A 27,138-nucleotide genomic window follows, 5' to 3' on the forward strand; every position below is an offset into this window, starting at 1 on the left:
CATCATATAAAGTAGTCCAGTTTATACGGACTACTATATATGAGTAGCATGAACATGCATGAGAATCACCTGGAAGTCTTCATAAAACTCCATTTTCTGATAAGGAAGGTCTGGGGTGCAGCCTGAGAGTTTTAATTTCTGACAAAAGTTTTAGGTTTAGGGACTGTGCTTTGAGAACCACTGAGGTGGACTTTGCTGGTAACTTTATCTTCAAATGAAGCCTAATTTGTGTGATTTTAATTGTATTCAGGAAACATTTAATTAATAGTAATGTGACTAAGGTACTATACTAGGCATTATAAGCAGATGGATCACTAAGAAATTTCCTTTCTCTCCAAGGAAGTGGTGATGGTGTAGAATATAGAAAAGAGTTTCTCACTGCTAGCCTAGTGCTTTTCTTTCTACAATCATGATCTTTAAGATCTAAAGTTGGGCTACCTTGTTTAAATCGTGGCTTTATTGTTTTGTAATCTTGGACAAGTTACTTAACCTAGGTCTTAGTTTCCTTATCAGTAAAATGAAGAGTAATAACTTACTTTATTGAATTGTTGCTAGATTAAATAAAATAATATATGTAATGCACTTACTACCTGATATATGAACTCATATCTAGTAATTTTTAGCTACTATGAATAGCCTTTATTCATTAAACAAATGTATAATGAGTGCCTACAGTGTGACAGATACTGAATTAAGTAATCAGGATAAATGCTAAGCAAGACAATATACATCCTCTGCACTCACATCTTGTGGGAATTCCAACATTTTTTTAAAAACTGAGGCATTTCAGTTAATATCATTTATTATGGGGCTAAGCACCTTTTTTCACAAGCTACAACACTAGATACAAAATAGGGAGCTATGTCATCAGCAAAGTAACTTTGGTTCCTTCATTTCTTTTGCTTCCTTTGAAAAAAATATCAGTAATATCTGACTCTTTGCAGAAGTGTCATGAAACTTAATTGAGTACTTTCTATAAAATACTTTTGAGTTGCTCTGCAAGAAGTCCTGTATGGATTAAAAGTATTTTGTGATTTTTGTCTTCTATAGGGTAGAAGCCTCATTTTATATATCAACTGATTTTTTATTTTTAACTTACTTCAGATTTTAAGGTGAACCTCTTTATCTAGAACCTAGTTGAGCTTTAGTTTTAAAGTTTCATCTTCTCCTGATCTGGTCTATACTTTTAACAGCTAGTGCCAACAGATCAGTTTTAAAGGTTAGGAAGATACTAAATCTATCATTCAGGAAAAGAAACTCTGCCAGCCCCACTATGGCTAACTTTTTTCGTTTCATGGACTTAGTTCAGTTTAAACTTCCTTGATTGTGGAAATAATAGGCAGGGCCAAACTTTGCTTCTCTGGTTCTAGGGAGAGAAAACTTTTTGGACAGTAGTCAGAAAAGTGAAATTACCAGATTTATCAGGTTTAATATACAGTTTAGCCCTGCCTGTATGCTACAAGTGGTTATTTGGTTTGTTTGATTTTTAATTCTTACTTGTACATTTTGTAGTCTGTAGTGGCAACCACAGGGTATGAAAATTTTAAATGGCTTGAATTTCAAGCACTCAGAATTTCTTAATGTTACAACTAAAGAGGATGTAGAAATCATCCTTTCTTTATTCATCTGGAATCAAAGGCCTAGTAAAGGCTAAATGACTTACCCAGGGTCATACAGCTTATAAATGCCAGAACTCTGGTTAGCACATTACTTCTCCATACCCCCCGTCTAAGTCCTTATCAGTAAACTCATGCCAAACACTTTACCTAGCAGAATGATGATTAGAGGCACAGAAACTGCCTGGAATAACTAGAAATTAAATAAAATAATTTTAATAATTTAGATACCAATCTTATATCTGAAAAGAGATTTCTTTTAAGATTAGAATATTTTTGTTTTTATGAAGAGTATAACTGCCATAGATTTCTGTCTGCTTATTTACATTATATATGTACCCTTTAGAGAAACTATTGAACATATTTCCAAGAATTAAAGGAAATAGTGAATTTTAATAAGCTCCTTGACATTAATCCTTTAGTTAGTTATAAATCAACTATGTCTGTTGCCATTCTGAGTTGTAAAAACATCTTGGGATAGTTCCTTTGTCACCATTACTGTGAAATTATTATTGTTCATACATAACTTGACATGATGTCCCTACAGATGGAATTTAGTAATTCTTGTTCAAGTCTGTCCACCAGTGCAGGAATTACTTTGCACATTGATCATTTCATAGCTATATCATACCTTATTATAGGTTGACATCTATTTTTCTTCTGCATTATTTTATGTTTGTGTGTGAAACTATATCCTTTGTACCAAGTAAAATGGTTAAGTGAAGGAAAATACTAAAGGTGATGCTTCCAGTAAAAAGTAATCAAAATATTTCCCATCACCTGTACATGCCATGTCTATTCCTAATAGTTTACATGTCCTAAGGTTGATGATGAAATGATCAATTTAGTTTTTTACACCACAAGATGTTTCCTCAACCTGAACTAACTACACATACTAGACCCAATTCTTCCACATAGATTGCTTGTGATAATTCAAAATGGGACTCTTGCCTTTATGTTTAATGATTTGAAGTACCTTTCAACAATATTTATTTGTTTATTTATTTATTTTTGTTTTGCTGTGTTTTGTTTTTAGAGACAGAGTCTTACTCTGACACCCAGGCTGGAGTGCAGGGACATGATCCTAGCTCACTGCAGCCTCGAACTTGTGGGCTTATGCAGTCCTCTCACTTCAGCCTCCACAGCACCAGGGACTACAGGCATGCTCCATCATGCCCAGCTAGTTATTTTATTTTTTTGTTAGAAATAGGGTCTCACTATATTGCCCAGGCTGATCTTAAACTCCTGGTCTCAAGCAGTTCTTCCACCTCAGCCTCCCAAAGTGCTGGGATTATAGGCATGAGCCACTGTGCCTGGCCTCAACAATTTATAATTTGGTTTTTAAAAAGATATTGACTATTTTAGGCTATATATGATGACTAGCTTTCAAAATACAGTTCTAGCTTATATAAATACCATTGAATAGATGGTTTAGTGATAGAGAACTCCATTTAAATTCAGTTCCTCACTTCAAACTTTTTCCTTGTAAAAATTAAAAATTATTCCCCTTAACAGTTAACCTAGACTATTTTGTCTTTCCTCCTCTTGTCTTTTCCCACTATCTTAAAAAATAAATAAGTTAAACTGAATTCTTAATATGATAAATGTAATTGAAAAATTTTATTTGTAAATGAAAATAATGACTAGTAAAAAAATAATTTATAAATATGATGAAGTTTGATGCCCTGGAGGCGAGGTGCCTGGTTTAAATACATGTCTAGGTAGATGACCATTTGGTATATTCACTTATCTAAACTGAATGGTAACCTTCTCTCCATGCCTCATTTCCAAAAGGTTTTAGTCAAAGAGTTTTATTTGACATCTTTAAGGTTTATGTGGCGGCAGCCTTAAAATAAAAGTAATTCAGTTAAAGTATTTGCTGTTTGCTAGATACCTATGCTGGACTACATGAAGACAGACACAGTCTCTTTCCTGTAAAGGGCAGTCAAGGGGGAAAGGTAGACAACTAAATAAGCAATTAAAATATGTTGTGCTAATGTGGTAGTATGGGTAAGTTAAGACTATCGTGAAGCAAATATCTAATACATATTTGGGGTTCTTTTGGAAGAAATGATTTTTAAGCTGAGACCTAAATTATGCGTAGGAGTCAACCAGGAAGGGACATGGTGGAAGAATCTTCTGTCAGTGGGCACAACATGTAGAAAGAGAGGCAAGAGAACATGGAGTCACTAGGGGAACTAGTAGTAGTTCATTGTAAAGCTTGAATGCTGAGAGACTAGCTAATGTTTCATTTTAAAAACAAGCATCACTAATAGGATTTCCATTTTGATGGTTGTGTATTTTTGTTCTTCACTAAAACTGATAGGTTTTAATTTGAGATTCAAAGCTCTTTTTTTGATTTTGGTTTAGAGAGTAGACAGAGTTACAAGAAGTTGATTTCAGGTGCCTTTTTTGTTATCTCTTAATTATTAAACTGTTTATTCAAATATCTCACTCAGGTCAGAAGGAAAATCTTTAGCAAGTAGAACACAAATGAAATTATACTTTCAATCTTTCCTTTGAAACTGATATTTTAACCTTTACAAAACTACTAAGATGTCTATTGGAATCATCTAAATATTCTAACCAAGTTGTATCCTTAATAATGATTGACGTCAGGTAGACCAATTTATAAACTGATATTAAGCAATAATGTGATTAAGAATATATAGGTATAATATATGTATTAGGCTATAGATATGTGTCTGTTAAGTCTTTTTATAGTAGTATTTTCAGTCTTTGATAATTGTATTAATAGAAACTTAAAACAAGTACATTTACTATTTTTGATCCCTTATGCTGCAAAAAATCTTGATTTCTCTGTTTAGGTGATCTGAGAGAGGGGAAGGATATTGGACTGTGAGTCTGATCCAGTTCCGTTGTTTTTAGCTTTCTGAACTTTGTGAATTAACTTTAGCTTCTGAACCTCAGTTTAGCTCTTTAAAAAAACTCATGATACTTATTACCTACCTCCCTGTCCACCTGGAATATATTATTGGGTTACAAGCTGCAACAACAGGAAAGCTATCCTTTTATTCTGAGATGAAAATCATGCCTTCATAAGAACTTCATATGTATTTTTTTTAAGTTAAATGGAAAAGTTGAAAGAAATACATAGAAGCAAGATAACTTCTGATAATAACTTCTAGACATTCAGAATATCTCTATGCTTAATAAATCCACCATTTAATCAAAATAAATTTCTGGGCCACTCATAGAGTCTCTCTGCAGCTACTTTAAGCCTTCAGCAGTTCTAAGTATTTTTTTTTATCTCAACATACCTGAGATTTCTACCTTCTGGTATACTCTTGCTTGTGGTGGTTATTCTGTGTAATTAGTGAAACTGGCTTTGTTGCAGGAAAGATGTGGTTGTGCAGGGAGGCGATTTGGAGAGTGAGTTGATACCACATATAGTTGAAAAGCTAGATGTCTCCTCTCCAAGATTCTAGTAGGTTTCTCTGCCCTTTACCTGACTCCTTTTAGAATCATTAACCTAAATAAGTGTAATTGCAGATACATAAGGACTTTTGATTCAACTGCTATAAAACTTTTTTGTTTTATTACTTATGAGCCATAAAAGAAAGAAAGATCTTTGTTTCAGGAATTTAAAATACCAGTTAGAATATACTTATGTCTCAGAAGAAGTCAAACTGCTTTTCACCATGACATTTTCTTTCATTTCCCACTTGAGGAGATAGAAGTCTATGGTGTCTCATTAAAATCTCATTGAGATCATCAGGAAATATGGGAATAGGGAACTAAAGCTTTGTCCACATTATAGCCTTGACCCATGTGAGCCTACACTCTTACAATTATAGATATTTATTTTCATATTTATCCTGTGCTCAAATTGAGTTGTGAGTAAACCTGGGGAAAGTGAATTAGAGATTTGCAACCTACCAGGATAAAACATGGTACCTTTTCTTGGACTATTAATTTTATTTACTGGTAGATAAGCTAAATCATTTTCAAATAATAAAACAAGATCTATAATGGTATAAAATGAAAATTTGATCAAACTCCAGCCCATTGATTGAGGCCAGTCTTCATATTCTCAGTAGTATGAGTTTACCCTCCACTGCTGTTAGCATTTTGGTGGAAAATTTTAAGAAACACCATTCTGTGAGGTTTTTTTAGCTGTTTGTTTTACCTTGACAGAGACTCCATATGGCAGCAAGGCAGCAAGGCACTTCTAGGTTATTTACCTTCTAGGTTATTTACACAGTGCTAAGCGTTTGACCAGAGCACATTAAATGTAAAAAAAGAGGCCGGGCGCGGTGGCTCATGCCTGTAATCCCAGCCAGCACATTGGAAGGCTGAGGCGGGCCGATCACCAGAGGTCAGGAGTTCAAGACAAGCCTGGCCAACGTGGTGAAAACCCCATTTTTACTAAAATTAAAAAAAAATTAGCCGGGCGTGGTGGCGGGAGCCTGTAATACCAGCTACTCAGGAGGCTGAGATGGAAGAATCGCTTGAACCTGAGAGGCGGAGCTTGCAGTGAGCAGAGATCGAGCCACTGCACTCCAGCCTGGGCGACAGAGCAAGCCTCTGTTTCAAAAAAATAAATAAATAAAAAATAAATGTAATAAACAAATAAAACCTCTCCCCCCAGATCCCCATCCAAATTTCAAAACATTACCCTTCACGCTGCGTGAGGCACTTTTATTAAGCTGTAGATTTTGTTTTGAAAAAAGTCTGTTAACTAAGAATGAATCTTTCTAGCAATTTATTCTCCCCTTTTTAGAAAAGGTCTGGCAGAATGAGTTCAGACGTAAAAAGAGGTGTGATTTAGGAAAAAGCAATACCTATTTAGTAGCATCCACCTCACTGTGGAGCGCAAACTATTTCATTGGAAAAGTTTCTGAAAAATCCCCTAAAGTCTATTTAGAACCTATCAAAGGTTGTTAGAGCTAGAGATAGAATCCAGTGTTCTTAATTTCCTGTGGGGTGTCCGGGCCACATAGCCTTGATAACTGTCTCAGAAATTGTCAATGTTTTTATAAGTACTGACATACCTATTATGATAGGTGTATTTCTTAAAGGTTTGGCATAAATTATTACAAATTGAGTCGTGTTTTAAACATTCTAGTGGAGCTAGATTACAAAGTAAATAATCTTTTTTCTAATAGGAGCTAGTAGTCAGTTGCCTGATTCACCCCCCATCCTTCCTTCCTTCTTCCTTCCCTCCTTGCCTTCCTTTCTTCCTTTTGTAAGTATTTGGGTTTTTCTGTTTTCCTCAGACATACTTATGTGAATCTTTGAGTCTCAGTCACAGTTGACCTTCAACTCAAACATCAAAGTACAGAAAAAGAAGATTGCAATCTTTTAGTAGTATTTTGATAACAGAGTCTTATTTGCTTAAAACATGTGGATCACATTAGAGTGATTTTACAAACAAGGTAATTGTTGAAATTTTGAAGAAAGTCAAGAATGCATCCTATCCCTTTTGGTTAGTTTTATATGCCAGAGCTCTGAGTATGATGTGAATCTATAATTTCTTTGTCTCCCTTTCTCAGGGTTATATAAATTGTAGGCTAATTTCGTGGAATAGGAAATAATAAAGTCTGTGATCTTTAGTGGAATTATACATATTTTTTTCCCCTCCAAAAGGATGTTGCTCAGTAAGAAAGTTCTATAGTGGTTTGTACATTAGGTTCCATTGGAAAGAAAGACATATTTGTGTGTGTGTGTGTGTGTGTGTGTGCGTGCGCGCGTGTGTGTTTAAGTAATAGACTTTATTCCTCATGCATTTTTGTTGCCTTAGCGGAAGATCAGAAGCAGATTACAGAATCATAAACCTTCTTAGATGATACTTTGGTATCGGGCTTCTTTTTTTTGTTTTGCATCCCAGAATAAAAAGATCAAAAATATTCTTAGCAGTTATTGAAAATAATTAAGAGTTGAGTCCACCTCTTCCTAAAGAGGTCCTCCTTTTGATTCAATTTTAGTCTCCTATTATAAGTAGCCATTAAACTTAATTCAGGTTATATTCCCTGGAAGCAAGAAATTGCAACTAGTGATACTATAAGTCATACTGATTTTCCCAAAAGATATATTACAATTAGAGTTATCATTCTTGTTCAGATTTTGATATCTAACTTTACTTTTGAAAAAGTACAACTGCCAACAAGTACTGTATTAAGTATAAGTAATGGGCACATTTATATTTATAATGTTTTTAATTACAGAGTTTCTTTAAAAAAATGGATCACTATCATAAACAGGGAAGTGCATTAGTCATTCAGTAAAAATTTGAATGTTTCTAAGTGCCATGGGGAGTATAAAGATGACTCTTCAGGAATTTGTCATTGAGTATCATGAGACCCATACATCTGTAAATGTAAAAAAGGAAAAAGGTACTGTCATAAGAGAGGTATAAAGTCCTGTGGGCCACCAGAGAATTGAAAAACTGTTTCTGGCTGAAGGAATTAGAGACTTCACTAGATTCATGAGCTGAGCTCTTAAAGAATGAAGAAGAACATCATCTACCGGGACAGATCCATGTCATTGATTTGGAGTCAGAAGTTATTAACTGTGTGACTTTGGGTAGTGTCCCTTAACCTCCCTGTTCTGTGTGCCTTACAGAGTTGTTATGAGCATTCAGAGTGATAATATATTTTACAGTGCTTTATATATTCTAAATCACCATATGTTATTATTACCACTTTAGTTTTATGGGAACAAAGCAAAATTATAATAATAGCATAATTGGGTTATAGAGTTTCAGCAGGACTTCTTTTAACTTTAACAGCCAACATTAATGAAACTCAGCTACTTGATGGCTTTTTGTGTAGCCATCCTCCCAAGGAGAGCCAGCTTTGACTGCCTAGCTCCTCCAGCCCACATGAGGATCATTCTCCACTTCTGCTGGGTTTTATTTAGGTTGCCCTGTAAAAATCTCAGTGTCCAGACTGATTAGACATCAAAAATATGCTCCTAATCAAGGAGCTGACCAGTTTCTCTTAGTTTCTGGGACAGGGTTGCCTTCTTAGATAGAGCCTTTGCTGACCCCAGTCAGAGAGCTCCACTGACAAAACAGTCTTCAGTACAGTCTTCAGTTAGTCTTCTTAAGGTCTGCAAGTTGATAGGATGATGGCTGGGAGTAAAGGGGGATACTAGGAATAAACCATTTTGTCTTGGAGCTCTAATATGTGTATAATACTAAGAGAAGCAAAAATAGGCCCCTGGGAAGGCTCTACTCTGTGGGAGCGAACGCTTAGGAATCTGAACATACCCCAGGTGGGAATTTACAAGTAACTTTTACCTAAAAGTAGAGAGGGGTTTTTCAGTTAAAAGTGTTTTTTTTTTTCCTAAACACTAGCAATGGAATTGTACAAATCCTAAGGATCTGAATATTAGAAATACATAAAAGTGAGGGCCTTTGACTGAGAAAACATCCCTTTGGTACCTCTCTATTGAATAGAAGGAGCTACATAATGCCAGACCAGCAGAGATTATGTAAGTAATCAAAAACGTAGTATTGAAGCACTGTAGCATGATCCCGTCCTCTCTAGGTTTTGGGTCTTGTATATTATATTTGAAGCTATTATTCTGGGAGAATATAGTACATCTAGGTTCTGGCTAGGAATGAACTAGAACACTTCAGTGGGATTTTCAGGCATGGTGAAAAAAGTAGTTGATGAATGAGTAAATCACCAGTATTTTTCTTTCTTTGCTGCCACTGTCCATCTTGCTGTGTTCACTGAAATCAAATGTAGGAGTTGGGGAGTAGGTTAAATAGCTGCCTCTGCTGCTACATCTGGCAAATCTCGATCCATATAATTTAGAATTAATAATATGACATTGACAAAAATAGGCATTATACTATATGTTCTTCTTTTCTAGATTAGATCCAGTACCAACCATGGGGCCACCCAAACTGAGATATTAGAATCTATACAGCAATCTTTCTGCATTCTTTGGAAATATAATACCTAGATTGAATTCAGAATGTGATATCTACATTTTAAAAGTTATGTGATGTCTCTATTTCAGAGGGAAGATTATTATTTTATGGCCTGTCATAAATGACCATCTTAGAGGCACCCATTTGTTTCATGTATGCATTAATAATGGAAATTGAGTTCATTCAACTATTGTAATTTTTGTACATCTGTATCATGATTTATATATTGCCTCATTGATGAACATATAAATTATTTCAAGTTTTTGCCATTATAAACAGTGACAGTGAGTATCTTTATGCATATCTGTTTGTGCATATATATTAATTTTCCTAGGGCAGTGCTTACAAACTATCACATTATACTATATGTAAAAATTATATTTACTGCCCATATTATCATCTGGGGGATGGTGGCAAAGCTACAGAGGTCTCTGACAGCGTGTTACATGTAAAATCTTATTCTCTAAAAAAGGGCTTGACAAACTATGGTCCTCAGACCAAATTTAGCCCCCTGCCTATGTTTGTAAATACGGTTTTATTAGAATACATTCATGCCCATTAGTTAGTTAGTGTGTTGTCTGTGGCTGCTTTTACACCACAGTGGCAGAATTGAATGGTTGCAACAGAGACTACATGGCCCACTGTATTAGTCAGGGTTCTTCAGACAAACTGAACCAATAGGATATATAGTGAGATACAGCCTGAAAGATTTATTATAAGATCAGTACCTTATCATTAGCTCACACAATTATCAAGTCTGAGAAGTTCCACCATCTGCCATCTGCAAGCTGGAGACCCAGGAAAGCCAGTACTGTATTATAGTTAAAAGGCCAGAGAGCTGGAGGGCTGATGGTGTAGATTCCAGTTCCAGTCTGAAGGCTTGAGAACCAGGAGTACCAGTGGCAGAAGATAGATTACCTAAAGATATTCTCTTGTGTTTTCTTCCAGAAACTTTATAGTTTTAGCTTTTGCATATATGTCTATGATCCCTCTAGTGTTAATTTTCACGTGTCGCATAAGGGTTAAGGCCATTGTTTTCCATATTTTTATTCAGTTGTTCCAACCTTATCTGTTGAAAACTTTTCCTATTTGAATTGCCTTGGTGTCTTTGTCTAAAATCAATCAGTAATATATGGATCTATTTCTGGTTTCTCCATCCTGTTTAGCTGCTCTATTTATGTCTATCCTTACACTTTAAATTTTTATCAGCCATCAAATATTTCACAGCATGTTGATTAGAAAGCTGTACATGTGCGTAGAAGTGGTATTGTTAGGTCATAGGAAAGTATCCGTTTCTTTAACTTGCCTACATATGCCCATTCCCTCTATGGAAAAATTATTTCAATATCTCCTCTGCTCTCAGAATCCATCTCCTTTTAATCTGTCTTCCACAGTGCCATCAGAATGATATTTTCAAAACCAAATATGACTTTCTGTCCTTTCCTAAAGCCTTCCATGGCTGCTTAGTGTATAGAAACTCCTTGCTTAGAATGTAGGATATAAGCCCCTTCACGTAAACAGCCTGCTTTTCAAAATGTGCCCTGCACTCCATAATTCACTAGTCCACATACAAGTGTATTCCTTGAAATGAAAGTTTTGTGTACTTTTACTGCTATACTGGGAATATGTAATTCTTTCTCTCTAGAGAATATATTTCCTCCACTTCATCCCATGAAATCCTATTTATCTTTTAGTATCATTCCCTTTGTGATATTTCCCTCCAATTGACCCAGTGTTTTCACTGTATTTAAACAGTTTGTTTACATGTTTCTTTGACTATGTTGTGAGTTCTTTAAGAAGTTTGTCCTATTTATTTTTGTCTCCTTATTGCCTAATACTGGCCAATACTTGCTCCTCGGTTTTCTTAAATTGAATAGTCTATGATAAGCAGAATGGTTCTTGAAAAATTTTAATCTCCTTCTGAATCTATCAAATAAAGAACATACCACCTTATCTATGTGATGCAAAGGTTTCTGGTGAAGAGCAAATGAAGTAATAGGCATGGAAATGTTTGAAGAATGTTTTAAAAATGTAATAGCCTTGTTGTTTATAACAAAATTTCACTAGAATTAATCCTCTTGGTTTCTTACAAGCTTTATTATGGTGGAACCTTGCCTTCATTTTTTGCATTGGTTAAAATTATCCTAATATTAAGACTTTAAAGATTTTTATTTCTAATGTTTTCAGTAAAACTGAAAATAACTTAGTTAAAAAATACTTTTGCATTTAAAACTATAGACTAATTAAGGCATTTTCTTTATAAAATCTCAGTTGTATGTGTGTATGTGAGTGTGTTTTTGGATATCTTTGATTCAGTAAACATATTGAGTACTGCTCAGTTCAGGCACTATGATCGTGATCACATTACAGTAGTAGCTAATATTTAGTGAACCATACTGTGTTACTGTGCTAAGAACATTACATATATTATCTCATTTAATATTCACAATAACCCTTGTTATCCACATTTTATATAGGTAAGTAACTTGCCAGAGGTAGTACAGCCACTAAGATACAGAAACCCAGTCTGACTTCAAAATCTGACCTTTCAATGTTGTGCTCAGGGATCAGTAACCTACAACACCCACAGCCTGGTTTTGTAAGGCTTGCTATATTTTTAACAGGTTGTTTTAAAAAGAAGATGTGACAGAGACGTATGTGGCCTGCAGAGCATAAAATATTTACTATCTGGCCCTTTACAGAACATGTTTGCCAACCTCAAGATGGTTAAAGAGAGTCCCCGTAACTCCAGAAGCTCCCAATCCAAATAGGAAATAAACACAAACATTTTAAAAGTCTGCCTCATGAGGCAAAATTTGGTTAGTGATGTTATTATTAAGATTTAAACAAGAATCCCAAAGGCGCCAGGCATGGTGGCTCACGCTTGTAATCCCAACACTTTGGGAGGTTGATGCAGGAGGATCGCTTCAGACTAGGAGTTTAAGACCAGCTCATCAACATAGTGAGACCTGGTCTCTTAAAAAAAATTTTTTTTTAAGTTAGCTCGGCATGGTGGCACATGCCTGTAGTCCCAGCTAGTTGGGAAGCTGAGGTAGGATTGCATGAGCCCAGGAGTTCAAAGCTACAGTGAATTAAGATCATGCTATTGCACTCCAGCCTGGGCAATAGAGCAAGACCCTGTCTCAGAAAAAAGAAAAAAGGAACCCAAAGGGAGTCATTCCAGCCAGAAAACTAGGAAGAAATGGCATTTGAACTGCTTTTGAAAAAGTTGTAAAGTGACCAGAAATCTTAGGTATACAAATCTGCACACCTGGAGTACTTGACAGGTGATGATAAAAATACTTGCCCATGACATTCCAGGATACTAGAACTCCTGGGCATTATTTCTCCTTCTACTTCTTATTTGCTGAATTATGTAGAAGAGTGCATTGAAACATCTGCTTCTTAGTTTACCCTTTAGTCAGTTGTGAATAAAAAATTGGTTCTGATAGTTTTCTTGTATTTTTCAAGTGAATCAAAAACAAATCTGATAGAGGGTGCTTCAGTGCAAGTATTTTTTAAGCTGTAAAAATGTGAGAATAGTAGTGCTTTAATTAAATAAACCTTGCATTTTGTATTCCATCTTAGCTGTCATTGGATTAGCAAAACTGTAAACCAATGTTTACATTCACAGTAATTGCAATTTATTTATTTATTTATTTATTTATTTATTTAATTTTTTTTTTTTTTTTTTTTTTGAGACGGAGTTTTACTCTTGTCGCCCAGGCTGGAGTGCAATGGCACCGTCTCGGCTCAATGCAACCTCCGCCTCCCAGGTTCAAGTGATTCTCCTGCCTCAGCCTCCCGAGTAGCTGGAATTACAGGCGCCCACCACCACACCCAGCTAATTTTTTGTATTTTTAGTGTAGATGGGGTTTCACTATGTTGGCCAGGCTGGTCTCGAACTCCTGACCTCGTGATCTGCCCGCCTGGGCCTCCATAAGTGCTGGGATTACAGGTGTGAGCCACTACGCCTGGCCAGGTTTCTTATTTTTAGGAATTCAGCATGTAATTTTATAATACAATTACATTAATTTGGGCCAAAAAAATGAAACCATGCTTTTGAAGAAAATTGGCAAAAGTTGTCAAGTTAATACAGAATTGCTTGTTAGGAAACTTTTTAATTGAATTGAGGAAATGACACAAGATCGGCATTGTTATTACTCAACCCTTGGTTGTAAACAGTGCCAAAGATAGAATGAACACTACCATGAACGATTTATATTTTGTAAATTAAGCACACAGAAAAATATTAAAGTACATTGGGAGATGCATTTTCTGTCAGCATAATTTAGAGTGTGACAGTTAAATAATCAAATATTTAGATATTGAGGAATTTTATTCTCAAAGAGAAAAAAGGATAAATTACTTTATGTGGATTGAAAAATATTCCAAACACCAAAAATAAAAGCAGAGGAGGCATAAAGATTCCCTGATTTTACAGTTTGTGTAGAATAGCATCCATTGTATGAGTAATGAATATTATGTCTATATTTGTGACATTTTTAAAAAATCTGATAATAGCTTCAAGCTATTTCTTTTTCTGAATATCATTAATATTAATATATAATCATTGAACTAATTAATGTGTATGTGGGCAAATCACTGTTCCCTATTCTATTGTGGATATGTAATTTAAATTAAATGTTTCTCATTTGAATAAATGAAATATCTTCTTGGAACATTTTTCTTAGCCTGAAAAGAATATACATTAATGATAAGTAGCAACTTTGGTTTCTGTGTTATATGTTGATGCAGATATTTTGGTTGGCATTGATATTATATTAAAATATGTATATATATATATATTTTTTTTTTTTTTGAGACGGAGTCTCGCTCTGTCACCTAGGCTGGAGTGCAGTGGCGCGATCTCGGCTCACTGCAAGCTCCGCCTCACGGGTTTACACCATTCTCCCGCCTCAGCCTCCGAGTAGCTGGGACTACAGGCGCCCGCCACCACGCCCGGCTAGTTTTTTGTATTTTTAGTAGAGATGGGGTTTCACCATGGTAGCCAGGATGGTCTCGATCTCCTGACCTCGTGATCCACCCGTCTCGGCCTCCCGAAGTGCTGAGATTACAGGCTTGAGCCACCGCGCCCGGCCTAAAATATATATTTAATGGCATTTTCAGTTTGATAAAAAGGCTTCTATAATAACTATAATATACCCTTAAATATTTATCAGTACATATTCCTCTGTATTTTAGTATTGGAATTATCTATGTAATTGAGTGAAAACAGGAATAACCACAGACGCATAAAAAAACACATCTGTAAATTATTACATTTGCCATCTTTTATTAAAGACTGCCTTGCAATTCTGTTTCATGGAAGTGAATTACCAGTAGGTCTTTAGAATATGCAAAAATGACAAAAAGAGAAGAAATAATCCTTCTCAAAAGATTTGAATGTAGTCTTTGAGTTGTGGCTAAAAAATAGTCTGAACCCTCGATCTACTCATATCATTCTTTAAAAATAATGGAAAGAAATGGCTCCAAAAGCTATATTTTGAAGATATTATCTATTGTCAAGGGCAAACTAGCATTTTAAAACTATTGCTTTGATATGGTTTAGTTTTGTGTCCCCACCCAAACCTCATCTTGAATTCTAACCCCCAGGTGTTAAGGAAAGAATCTGAGGGGAGGTAATTGAATCATGGGGGCAGTTTCTCCTGTGCTGTTCTTGTGATTGTGAGTTCTCACGAGCTTGGTAAGCACATCTGGCATTTTCCCTCTCTCACTTCTCTCACCTGCAACCATGTAAGACATGCCTGTTTTGCCTTCCACTATGATTTTTAGTTTCCTGAGGCCTCCCTAGTCATGTGAAACTGTGAGTCAATTAAACCTCTTTTTTTTTTTTTTTTTTTCGAGTATGTCTTCATAGCAGCGTGAAAATGGACTCTTACATGCTTTTTTGGTAAAACAGTATGTTATCCAGTTTCATGTTGAATTAGTTTAATTTAAATTAATCAAATGCCATTTTGTATTAGGGGCCACAGATAAGAGAAACTCACAGAAAAAGATTATTGAATCTGTGGATTTTTAAAGGCCCTTGCTCTGTCTCCTTTCCTGCCTCCTCTATATTTAGGCCAGTGACAAGAAATAGGAAGGTAAAAGCTCAGACTTTAAAAAAAAAAAAAAAAAACTTATTTTACAGTCTTTTATCAATGGAGTATGAGACAACACATTTTTGCAAAGTACCACCCCATTTCCTAATTCAAAAAGGAGATTTGGACAGTTTTCCCTGGCACGACTGAAAGAAGAATTTGCTTTCTGTCAGTGGCCATGTAGATCAGTGAGAATAATGCAGTCAACTCTCTTCTAAATTAATTTAAAGAAATGTAATTGTAGATAGTTTGAAATGGTAATTATTCAAAAAATTAATTTTCCTTCACTTTGGACAGTTCTATGCTATGCTATTGTAAGTTAACCCTATTACCGGAAAAGGGGTCCCAATCCAGACCCCAAGAGAGGGTTCTTGGATCTCACACAACAGTTTGGAGCAAGTCCATAGAGTAAAGTGAAAGCAAGTTTATTAGGAAAGTAAAGGAATAAAGAATGGCTACTCCATAGGCAGAGCAGCCCCGAGGGCTGCTGGTTGCCCATTTTTATGATTATTTCTTGTTATATGCTAAACAGAAGGTAGATTGTTCATGAATTTTCTGGGAAAGGGATGGGCAGTTCACGGAACTGAGGGTTCCTTCCCATTTTAGACCATATAGGGTAACTTTTTGATGTTGCCATGGCATTTGTAAACTGTCAGTGATGCTGGTGGGAGTGCCTCTTAGCATGCTAATGTATTATAATTAGCATATAATGAGCAGTGAGGATCACCAGAGGTCACTTTCCTCACCATCTTAGTTTTGGTGGGTTTTGGCTGGCTTCTTTAGGCAAGTTGTTTTATCAGCAAGGTCTTTATGACCTGTATCTTGTGCTGACCTTCTGTCTTAAGACTGTGATTTAGAATGCCTAACCTCCTGGGAATGCAGCCCAGTAGGTCTTAGCCTAATTTTACCCAGCCCCTATTTAAGTTGGAGTTGCTTTGGTTCAGATGCCTCTCACAACTCCAGAGCAGAGAAATGGTGAACAGAGGCCACCAGAAATGATGAGCAGAGGCCACAGTCTACCATGTGGAGAAGACACCGCAGAAATGGAGATTTTATATTTTTGTTGCAGCTGTAACCTCCAGCTTGCCCTTTTTGGCAGCTAGCTTTATTTAGCTTTTTTTTTTTTTTTTTTTTTTGAGACGGAGTCTCGCTCTGTCGCCCAGGCTGGAGTGCAGTGGCCAGATCTCAGCTCACTACAAGCTCCGCCTCCCGGGTTTACGCCATTCTCCTGCCTCAGCCTCCCGAGTAGCTGGGACTACAGGCGCCCGCCACCTCGCCCGACTGGTTTTTTGTACTTTTTAGTAGAGACTACAAGCTTCGCCTCCCGGGTTTACACCATTCTCCTGCCTCAGCCTCCCGAGTAGCTGGGACTACAGGCGCCCACCACCTCGCCCGGCTGGTTTTTTGTACTTTTTAGTAGAGACGGGGCTTCACCGGGTTAGCCAGGATGGTCTCGATCTCCTGACCTTGTGATTCGCCCGTCTCGGCCTCCCAAAGTGCTGGGATTACAGGCTTGAGCCACCGCGCCCAGCCGAGCATTTTAAGCTTTAAGTTTGCCTCTGGTGCCTGGAATTGTTCAATTAAAATTTTAAATTTATTCTTATCGTCCTCTAACACAAAGCTTACTTATGCAATACCAAATCTAGCCTGAGACACCTGTTCTTGAATCAATTCTTTTTAAAATAATAAGTTCAATATGAAATAAATCTCTGCTGAAATGAAAGAAAGCACACATTATCATGGAACTATGGTTCCTGAAAGCTACTTAGGTAGGTTAATAGTTGAAGCCTATTAATGGATATGCCATATTATTACATTAAAGCCATTCTCAATGAAGGATTAAAGTTGTTAGTGTTAAGAGTTTTTTTGTTGTTGTTGTTAAGAACAGTCTGTACAATGATTGATTTTGTCAAAGAATTGAAAATGCCATCAAATACAGGTAGGGAGAGGAGCTTGTCAGTTTGATTTAAGTCTTAAAAGTTCATCAATTAGCAAAGAACAAGAAACTGTTTTTTTAAGAGGGCAAATTTTATGTATCTATTTACCATGAAAGAACTTTAGAGAAGCCGTATTTCCACTTTTATCAAATTAGAACCTTTATGTCAATATTAACCAGAAAATTCTTAGTTACAAACTTGAAAACATCTATATTGAAGGACCGTTATTCTGTCCATTCAAACAGAACAAGTTTCTTCCCAGGTTGAGAAGTCTTAGGTAACCTGTGACTCATGCTTTAATTAAAACTATTTCTTCATATGGCCTTTCAGTTGAACTGAAAAGGCCTTAGATTTAGTAGAATGCTCTCTTTGTGTGGTTTTTTTTTTTTGAGACAGAGTCTTGCTCTGTCACTGAGGTGGGAGTGTAGTGGCGTGATCTCGGTTCACTGCAACCTCCGCCTCCTGGGTGCAAGCCGATTCTCCTGCCTCAGCCTCCCGAGTAGCTAGGATTACAGGCGCGTGCCACCACACCCAGCTGATTTTCATGTTTTTAGTAGGGATGCGGTTTCACCCTGTTGGCCAGGCTGGTCTCAAACTCCTGACTTCAGGTGATTCACCCACCTTGGCCTCCCAAAGTGTTGGGATTACAGGCGTGAGCCCCTGCGCTGGGCACATTTGACTTTTGCATATCAACCTTGTATCCTACAGCCTTGATATAGTTACTTATTAGTTCCAGCAGGGGTTTTTTTTTTTTTTTTTTTTTGCTGTTTTTTTTGTGGGGGGGTTTGGGGGTTGGCAGGGACAGGGGCGAGTTGCCAACTTTTGGGATTTCCTACATAAATGGCCATATCATCTGTAAACAAAAATAGTTTTATGTCTTCCTCCCCAATCTGTGTACCTTTTCTTTCTTTCTTTTGTCTTATTCCATTGACTTCCACTACTGACTGGCTTCTTTTATTTTTAGTGTTACATAGGAATGGTGAGAGGGGCCATCCTTGTTTTGTTCCCAACTTAGGAAGAAGGTATCAAGTTTCTCACCATTATGCAGTTTGTTAGCTGTAGGTTGTTTATAGGTGTTTTTTCTTGCTTAGAGTTTTTAATCAGGAATAGGTGTTGGATTTGGTGGACTACTTTTCTTGTATCTATTGTTATTATTAAATTATTTCTCTTCTTTAGCTTGTTGATTTGATGGACTATCGTAATTGACTTTTCAATGATGAACTAGCACTGGATGTCTGAAATAAATTCCAATTGGTCATGGTGTATAATTCTTTTTATACATTGTTAGGTTTGATTTGCTAATATTTTGTTGAGGATTTTGCATCTACATTAATGAGAGCTATTAGTTTGTTTCCTTTCTTGTGATGTCTTTATGTGGTTTTGGTATCAGTGTAATGTTAGCCTCATAGAATGATTTAGGAAGGATTCCTTCTGTTTCTATTTTCTGGAAGAGATTACACAGAATTGGCATCATTTGTTCCTTAAATGTTTGGTAGAATTCACCAGTGAAACAATTTGAGTGTGGTACTTTCTGTTTTGGAAAATTATTGTTCATTCCGTTTATTTGATCAATATAGAGACCTATTCAGATTACCAGATTCTCCTTGTGTGAATTTTGGTAGATTGGATCTTTCAAAGAATTGGTTCAATTCATGTTAGCTGTCAAATTTGTGGGTACAGTGTTATCCATAATATTCCTTTATTATCGTTTTAATGTCCATGTGATTAGTTGTTGTGGCCTGTCTTTTATTTCTAATATTAGTAATTTGGGTCTTCTCCCCTTCTTTCTCAGTTAGCCTCACTAGGAGTTTCCTCATCTTACTGACATTTTCAAAGAACTAGCTTTACAGTTTGTTAATTTTCTCTGTTGTTTTTCTATTTTCAGTTTCATTGATTTCTTCTGCTTACTTTGGATTTAATTTGTACTTTTTTCTAGTTTACTAATATGGAAACTTAGATAATTGGGTTTAGCTTTTTCTTCCTTTTCATTATATGTATTCAGTGCTATGAATTTACATTTAAGTACCACTTTTGCAATGTTCCATGAATTTTAATGTTTTGTTTTCATTTAGTTTAAAATATTTTTTATTTCTTGACATTTCTTTGATTCTTGTGTTATAAATAACACAAAGTGCTTCAGCTATCTTTTTGTTAATGATTTCTAGTTAATTCCATTGTGGTCTGAGAGCATACTTTGTATGATATCTGTCCTTTTAAATTTGTTAAGGTATGTTTTGCAGGCCAGAATATTGTTTATCTTGGTGAAATGTTCCCTGTGAACTTGAGAATAATGTGCGTTCTACTGTGGCCAGATGAAGTATTCTATAAATAAGTTAGATTGATGGTGCCGCTCAGTTCAACTATATCTTTACCAATATTCTCCCTGCTGGTTATGTCAATTACTGATAGACAGCTATTGAAGTCTCCAAGTATAATAGTGAATTTGTATATTCTCATTGCAATTCTGTAAGTTTTTACCTTATATAGTTTGACAGTCAGTTGTTAGGTGCATTATACATATTAGAGATAGTTGTGTCTTCTTCAATAATTAACCCTCTATCATTGTATAATGCTGTTTATTGCTGATAATTTGATTTTTATTCATTTTTTTTAAAAACTTTGTTTTTTAATATCAGAGCTCAGGTAAGATATTGCTGATAATTTTCCTTGCTCTGAAGTCTACTTTATCTGAAATTCATAGAGCTACTGTAGCTTTCTTTTGATTTGTATAGCATGGTATATTTTTCTCCAACCTTTTACTTTTAACCCTGGGTATATCTTCATATTTAAAGTGGGTTTTTGTACCTAACATGTAGTTGGGTCTTGCTTCTATTTTTTTTTTTAAATCCACTTGAACAGTCTCTGTCTCTTAACTGGTATATTTTGGGCTATTTACTTTTAAAGCAATTATTGATATAGTTGGATTGTTTCTATAATTGTGGCTGTTTCCTATTTGTTGCCCTATTTTTGTTTCCTTTTTTAAACTTCCTCTGGTTTTCTGCCTTCTCTGGTTTTAATGGACCATTTTATAATGATTCCGGTTTTTATTATGTCTTAGCATATCAATTATAACTTCTTTTAGTGGTTGCCCCAGAGCTTACAATATATATTTACAACTAATCCAAGTCCACTTTCACTTAACTTTATATATCCCTTCATGGGATATATAATGCCAAAACCTTAGAGTATTCCTAATTTCTCTCTCCCATCCCTTAAAGCATTGCTGTCATTCACATCAGTTATCGATAAGGTGTGATCACCAAATACATTGTTGCTAGTATTATTTTGAATACACTGTAGATAAATTAAGAACTTAAGATTTCATTTATACCTCTCTAATACTCTTCTTTATACATATTTGAGTTTATGATCTATATAATTTTCCTCCTCTCTGAAGCTAGCAACAAATTTCCTGTTTTGCTTGTCTGAGAAATTCTTAATTATCCTTCAAGAGTGAAGGAGAAATATTGCTGAATGCAGAATTCTAAATGGGTGGTTTTATTCTTTCAAAAGAATTAAAACGTCTTTATTCTATTCTACTCTCTTCTTGCTTGCATGATTTCTTGAAAAGAAGAAACATATAATTCTTGTTCCTCTCTAGATAAGGTTCCTCCAGCCCAGCGGTTTTCAAATTTTTTTTCTGACTTTCTACAGTTTGAATATGTTATTCTTAGGTGTAGTTTTATTTCTTTGGGGTTTTTTTGTTGTTGTTTGTTTTTTGTATGGATACTTGATGTTCTCTAGGTTTTATAGATTTGTGGGTTAGTGTCTCTCATTAATTTTGGAAAATTCTCAGGCATTATTATTTCAGAAATTTTTTCTTTTTGTTTCTTCTCCTCTGGTACTCTCATTACATGTATGTCCACCTTTTGTAAATTGTCCCACAGTTCTTGGATATTCTGTTCCATCCTTTTAATTCAGTTTTGTAAGTTTATGTTCACATATCTTTAAGCTGATTCTTTCCTTGGTCATATCCAACCTACTACTGAGGCCATTAAAGGCATTCTTCATTTCTGTTATGGTATTTTTTTATTTCTAGCATTAAAAAAAATTTTTTTTCCTTGGAGTTTCCATCTCTCTGCCTACATTACTCATCTGTTCTTGCATGTTGCCCATTTGTTTATTATTAGAGTTTTTAGCATATTATTCATAGTTAAATTCCCAGTCTGTTACTTGCAAAATCTCTGCAATATCAGAGTGTGGTTCTGATGGTTTATCTCTTCAGACTATATTTTTTGCCTTTTAGCATGCCTTGTAATTTTTTTATTGAAAGCCAGATGTGAAGTATTGGATAAAAAGGAACTGAAGTAGATAGGCTGTATGAAGTTTTCTGTTTATCTGACTAGGAGTTGGGGTGTGCTTACTATTAGCCATAGCTGTGGTATCAGATGCTAAAATTTCTTCTAGCGTCCTTGTTTTGGTCTCCCTTGTCTTTAGACTTTTTAGAGATTCCTGAAATAGGCAGTTCTTTTAGCTGTAATTTCTCATTATTGTTCATCAGCCTTATTGATATGATGGTATGGTTTGTGGGGAGAAGGAAGTATTCTGTAGTAACATGATTAGGTCTCAGTCTTTTAGTAAACCCGAATTGGGTATTTCTCTTCCCGCTGATGGGTTAGGCTTTGATGAAACCCCAGTAGATTAAGCTCTGGTAAACTAGTTTTCCTTTAGGCCATGCATTGTTAAGGAGAACAAAGAGTTCTGTGAAGTACAAATTGAACTACTACATGAAAATTATCTGGAACTCAAGAAAAGTACAATTATGTTTTATTATAATGATAGTAATGATCACAAACAGCTATAAAAAGGAATATGAGGCTGGGCATGGTGGCTCACGCCTGTTGCCTGTAATCCTAGCACTTTGGGAGGCAGAGGTGGGTAGATCACGTGAGGTCAGGAGTGAGGCGGGTGGATCACCTGAGGTCAGGAATTCGAGACCATCCGGCTAACATGGTGAAACCCCATTTCTATGAAAAAATCCAAAAAATTAGCTGGGCGTGGTGGCGCACGCCTGTAATCCCAGCTACTCCAGAGGCTGAGGCAGGAGAATCACTTGAACCCAGGAGGTGGAGGTTGCGATGAGCTGAGATCACGCCATTCTGAGATCACGCCATTCCATTCCAGCTTGGACAATAAGAGCGAAACTCCATCTCAAAAAGAAAAAAAGGAATATGAAAATAAGTTGGTTTTAAATGTAATGTTGAATTTTTGTAGCTTCTGTTATGATGTGTAGAAGTACTCCAAGTGAGATTCTTATAAATGAATTTCATTATTTATTTCAATATGAAACCTACAAAATTCTGAATGGAGGGACAGACATTCTAGCAATAATACATGCGTAGCATAATTTCATCTGGCTCTGCACTTCATATAAAAATTAACCATAACTTCTTACATTATTTAATAACTAAAATATAGATTCTATACTCTTTATCGAAACCCCCAAAGATCATTCTTTGGGTTCAGGAAATCAGAGTCAACTGCCTGGAAAAGTGCACAGTAAAATAAAAAAATTAACAAAAGGAAGAATAATATCTCTTTTCCTGTCATGTACTATTTCGGTAGTATATATTTATGAAATAGTTGATGGGTCTAAGGCACAAGACCTATATATTTCTGAAGTATTGTGCAAGCAGTAAGAAGAATAGAAGTGTCCATGTAGCTTAGCAAGTATTTATATTCCCTTTTTGTAGGTAGTTGAGGTCTTAAACTATTATCTAAGAAACTGGTAAAGTTCTTAAATAAAGGTAGAACCTGAGTAATATTAACTGTTTTGCATCGTAAAGCAATAAAACTGTGGCATTTGCAAATCTGAAAAATTACCAAGAATGATGCAGTTGTGATGCTGGATGGTAGGTTCATCTACTGTCTAGGTAAGTGATTATTTCCTATAGCAAACTGTGGGATCCCTGTTAGGTACGGCACGTTATATTATTAGGTTCATTTATTCAATTATGCATTTATTTTGTGCTTTTTGTGTGCCTGCAATAGTGGTAGTTACTAAGGCAACAAAATGAATAGGTTTATGTTTATGTCCTTGTTCCAGACTTACAGGGGAGACAGATACACACAAAAACGTACAGTTTGCTAAATGCAATGATTGAGATACCTCTGAGAGTTAAATTTCTGAACAATTTAATTCCTGAAAGCCAAAGGTTTACTGTACCACTTCTGTGTGGAGTGCCTATCAAATGTTGGGACCAGGGATACAAACTATTAACTCTCCACAGCCCATCTAATAGAATCTGTTTGAGGAATACACCCCTCGCTCTCTTGTGTATGTCATGTAAACACTCCCTTCCTTCTAAACACACACACACACACACACACACACACACACACACGCCCATGCAGAAACACATGCCCATTCACAGCTGTTCCTAACCCTGGGCAACTAAACCTTTAGGCCGGGCTCTGCCAATAAAATTCCCTGTTTAGAGGTAATGTAACCTGGTAGTGAGCTCTCCAACTGTGGAGTCTGACTAGTCTGGATTCTGACTACTCCTTCACTGGTCATCTATAAGTGTACTTGCCCTACAGGATTGTTCTGGTGATTAAAAGAAATATTTCTAAGCATGTAGCACACTGCTCAGCACATGGTCTTAGTGTTAGAATTATTACAAGATAGGGACTCTAGTTTACATGGAGGTGAGACTAAGCTGTAAAATCTTGTAGACTGATGCTGGTATCTACAAGATGGGCTCTGAGCAAGAGATAAGTCACTTAGCAGAAAGGAGAGTATAGCAGAAACACCCAGACCCCACAGCCACAGAGAAATGGGTAAGAATTGCAGATTTCTCATTGCGGAAAGATCAGTTATACTTTCTGCTCTTCATCTCTTGGCAATTCCATTGTATTCTTTCAGTAATCTTTCTTTTCATTTGAGCTAATTTGTCTAGGTCTTTATTCCTTACAACCAGTATCCTTGACTAACACCGTTCTCAAAATATATTTACTGGTTTTTTTATAGAGTTTAGAGGAGATAATCATACACAAGTTATGTTCTATGTAGTACTAACTTCTGAACTCCAATATTCTTTATGAATTATATATTCTGGTCTAACCCAGCAGGTAGCATTATTAGGCATAAGTAATATTCTGTTCTTCCTCTTCTTATCCTTTTCTGGTTTCTGTAGTATATCTACCTCTTATCTCCAATATGGCAAGGAAAAGAAATAATTTGTTGGTACACAAAGAAAATGCATCCTTTAGAGCCAAAATGTAACATAATCTGATTATGTTGTATATGTTGTTTCCTGTGCATTGAAGCCTAAGAAGAGCATTTTGGGTCATATCACTGATTCATTCCATTCACTACTGTGATTAACAGTGATTCTCAGTGACTTTGTAGGACATATGGTTGCCATCCATGACATCAAGGCCTGAATATTCATATTTTCCCCCAAACATATCATCTCAGACTTTCATATTCTGTTGTGATCATTAGTTCTGTAAGAATTTTACATTTTGTATAAAATTATGTTTTATTTTACATGCTCTTAAACTGCTTTCTTTTCTTTTCTTTTCTTTTCTTTTTTTTTTTTTTTTTTGAGACGGAACCTTGCTCTGTTGTCCAGGCTGGAGTGCAGTGGTGCAATCTTGGCTCACTGCAAGCTCCACCTCCTGGGTTCATGCCATTCTCCTGCCTCAGCCTCCCGAGTAGCTGGGACTACAGGCACCTGCCACCACACCTGGCTAGTTTTTTTTTTTTTTTTTTTTTTTAAGTAGAGACGGGGCTTCACTGTGTTAGCCAGGATGTTCTCAATCTCCTGACCTCGTGATCTGCCCACCTCGGCCTCCCAAAGTGCTTGGGATTACAGGTGTGAGCCACCGTGTCTGGCCTCTTAAACTACTTGCAATGAAAGGGTCCTAATTCTAAGATTTGAACCCCCATCCAAATATTTGGATTTTTGTAAGCTTTGAACATACTGCCTCTCAGCGTTCATCTTTTTAGATAGAAGAGAATCATCCTATTGTCATTTGGGAGATCCCCACTCTCTTAAATAAAATTATTTGTCTTCTTTATTAGACCATTCTTTGAGCTGCAGTGGTTGAACCACACAAATTTATACATAACACATCATGATTGTCCCTATTCATGTACGTATGTCCGACTTAGTGATCTGTTGAATTAACTTAAAAATGATTTCCCGTCCCCTCTAAAAGTTCTTTCTCTAATCTTAATCTTTTATAAATTTCACTGACAAGAATAATGTTAATTTTAATAATAATCAGGGCTACATAGAACATAACTTGTGTATTATTTATTTCCTCTAAATCAATTTATTTCTGAAAACATAAAATATTTGTATTCATCTTGTGATTCATTTTGGATACCATCAGTTATTATATCCCAAATTTTGAATCATATCCTCAAGAGTAGATACTTTAATTTTTAAGGTCTTCATGAGTAAACTGAAATTTTTTATCCCTAATTATGTCACTTAAGAAATTAAAGGAGGAAATATATTTAAAGATGGAAGCAAAATATGTGTGCTTTAATGTTTAATAGTTAGAAGTAAGTGTTTAAATAGATAATAGGAAGAGTGGTTTACAAGTTTAATAAACCTCTTTTATAATAAATTTGCTCCTGGGTTTTCAGTTCTGAAGTAGGCTATTTTTCCTTCATGGAAAGCTTATTGTGTAATTTTACATAATTATTAGAAAATAGGACTGTCACAGGACAGCTGATTCTCATTCTCTGAGGGTATTATTAACTCTTAACCATGAACTTCAAAATAACTAAAATGCACCCTAAATGTGTCATACAAATAAATTAAATTTGAGATAAGCTGTCTTTAGCTATTTGTCTCACATGTCCATGTGAAGAGACCACCAAACAGGCTTTGTGTGAGCAACATGGCTGTTTATTTCACCTGGGTGCAGGCGGGCTGAGGAGTGAAACTGAAAAAAAAGCGTCAGCAAAGGGTGGTGGATTATCATTAGTGCTTATAGGTTTTGGGATAGGCAGCAGAGTTTGGAGCAATGTTCTCCATTGATCCAGGGGATGGATCTCACAAAGTACATTCTCAAGGGTGGGGAGAATTATAAAGAACCTTCTTAAGCATGGGGGAGATTACAAAGTACATTGATCAGTTAGGGTGGTGCAGAAGCAAATCACAATGATAGAATATCATTAGTTAAGGCTATTTTCACTTCTTTTGTGGATCTTCAGTTGTTTCAGGCCATCTGGATGTATACGCACAGGTCACAGGCTTAGCTTGGGCTCAGAGGCCTGACACTATTCTTTTTCTTTCTTTGGGAATCCTAAAATGACAACTTGTGAAGTTGTTAAGCCACAATTCACATCCACTAATTGCTTTATATGGATATACATGATGATGCATGTTTGAAGTTCATATCATTTATGTAATTTCCTAGATCTAGTACACATTATAGAGAGAAATTTGTACCTTACCCATAGGACCTTCTCTAGAGCCCCTCCTTTTACCATGCTATTTAAACTCACACCTGGAGTAACCACCCCACCTCTCCCTTTGTTATTCCATGAAGAGTCATTTTGATTCTCACTGAAACTATGATAATGGAGTGGAAATGGAATAGGACTAAAGATT

The 27,138-nt window shown here is 35.9% G+C and overlaps 1 protein-coding gene across 6 annotated transcripts in view; it reads left to right on the top strand.

Annotated features, from left to right (window-relative positions):
* The window catches only part of FUT8 (fucosyltransferase 8), a 352,844-nt gene that overhangs the window by 279,591 nt on the left and 46,115 nt on the right, over positions 1–27,138 (top strand). The window lies entirely within an intron of this gene.

The sequence above is a fragment of the Theropithecus gelada genome, chromosome 7b, assembly GCF_003255815.1.
Source record: "Theropithecus gelada isolate Dixy chromosome 7b, Tgel_1.0, whole genome shotgun sequence".
Lineage (NCBI taxonomy): Eukaryota > Metazoa > Chordata > Mammalia > Primates > Cercopithecidae > Theropithecus > Theropithecus gelada.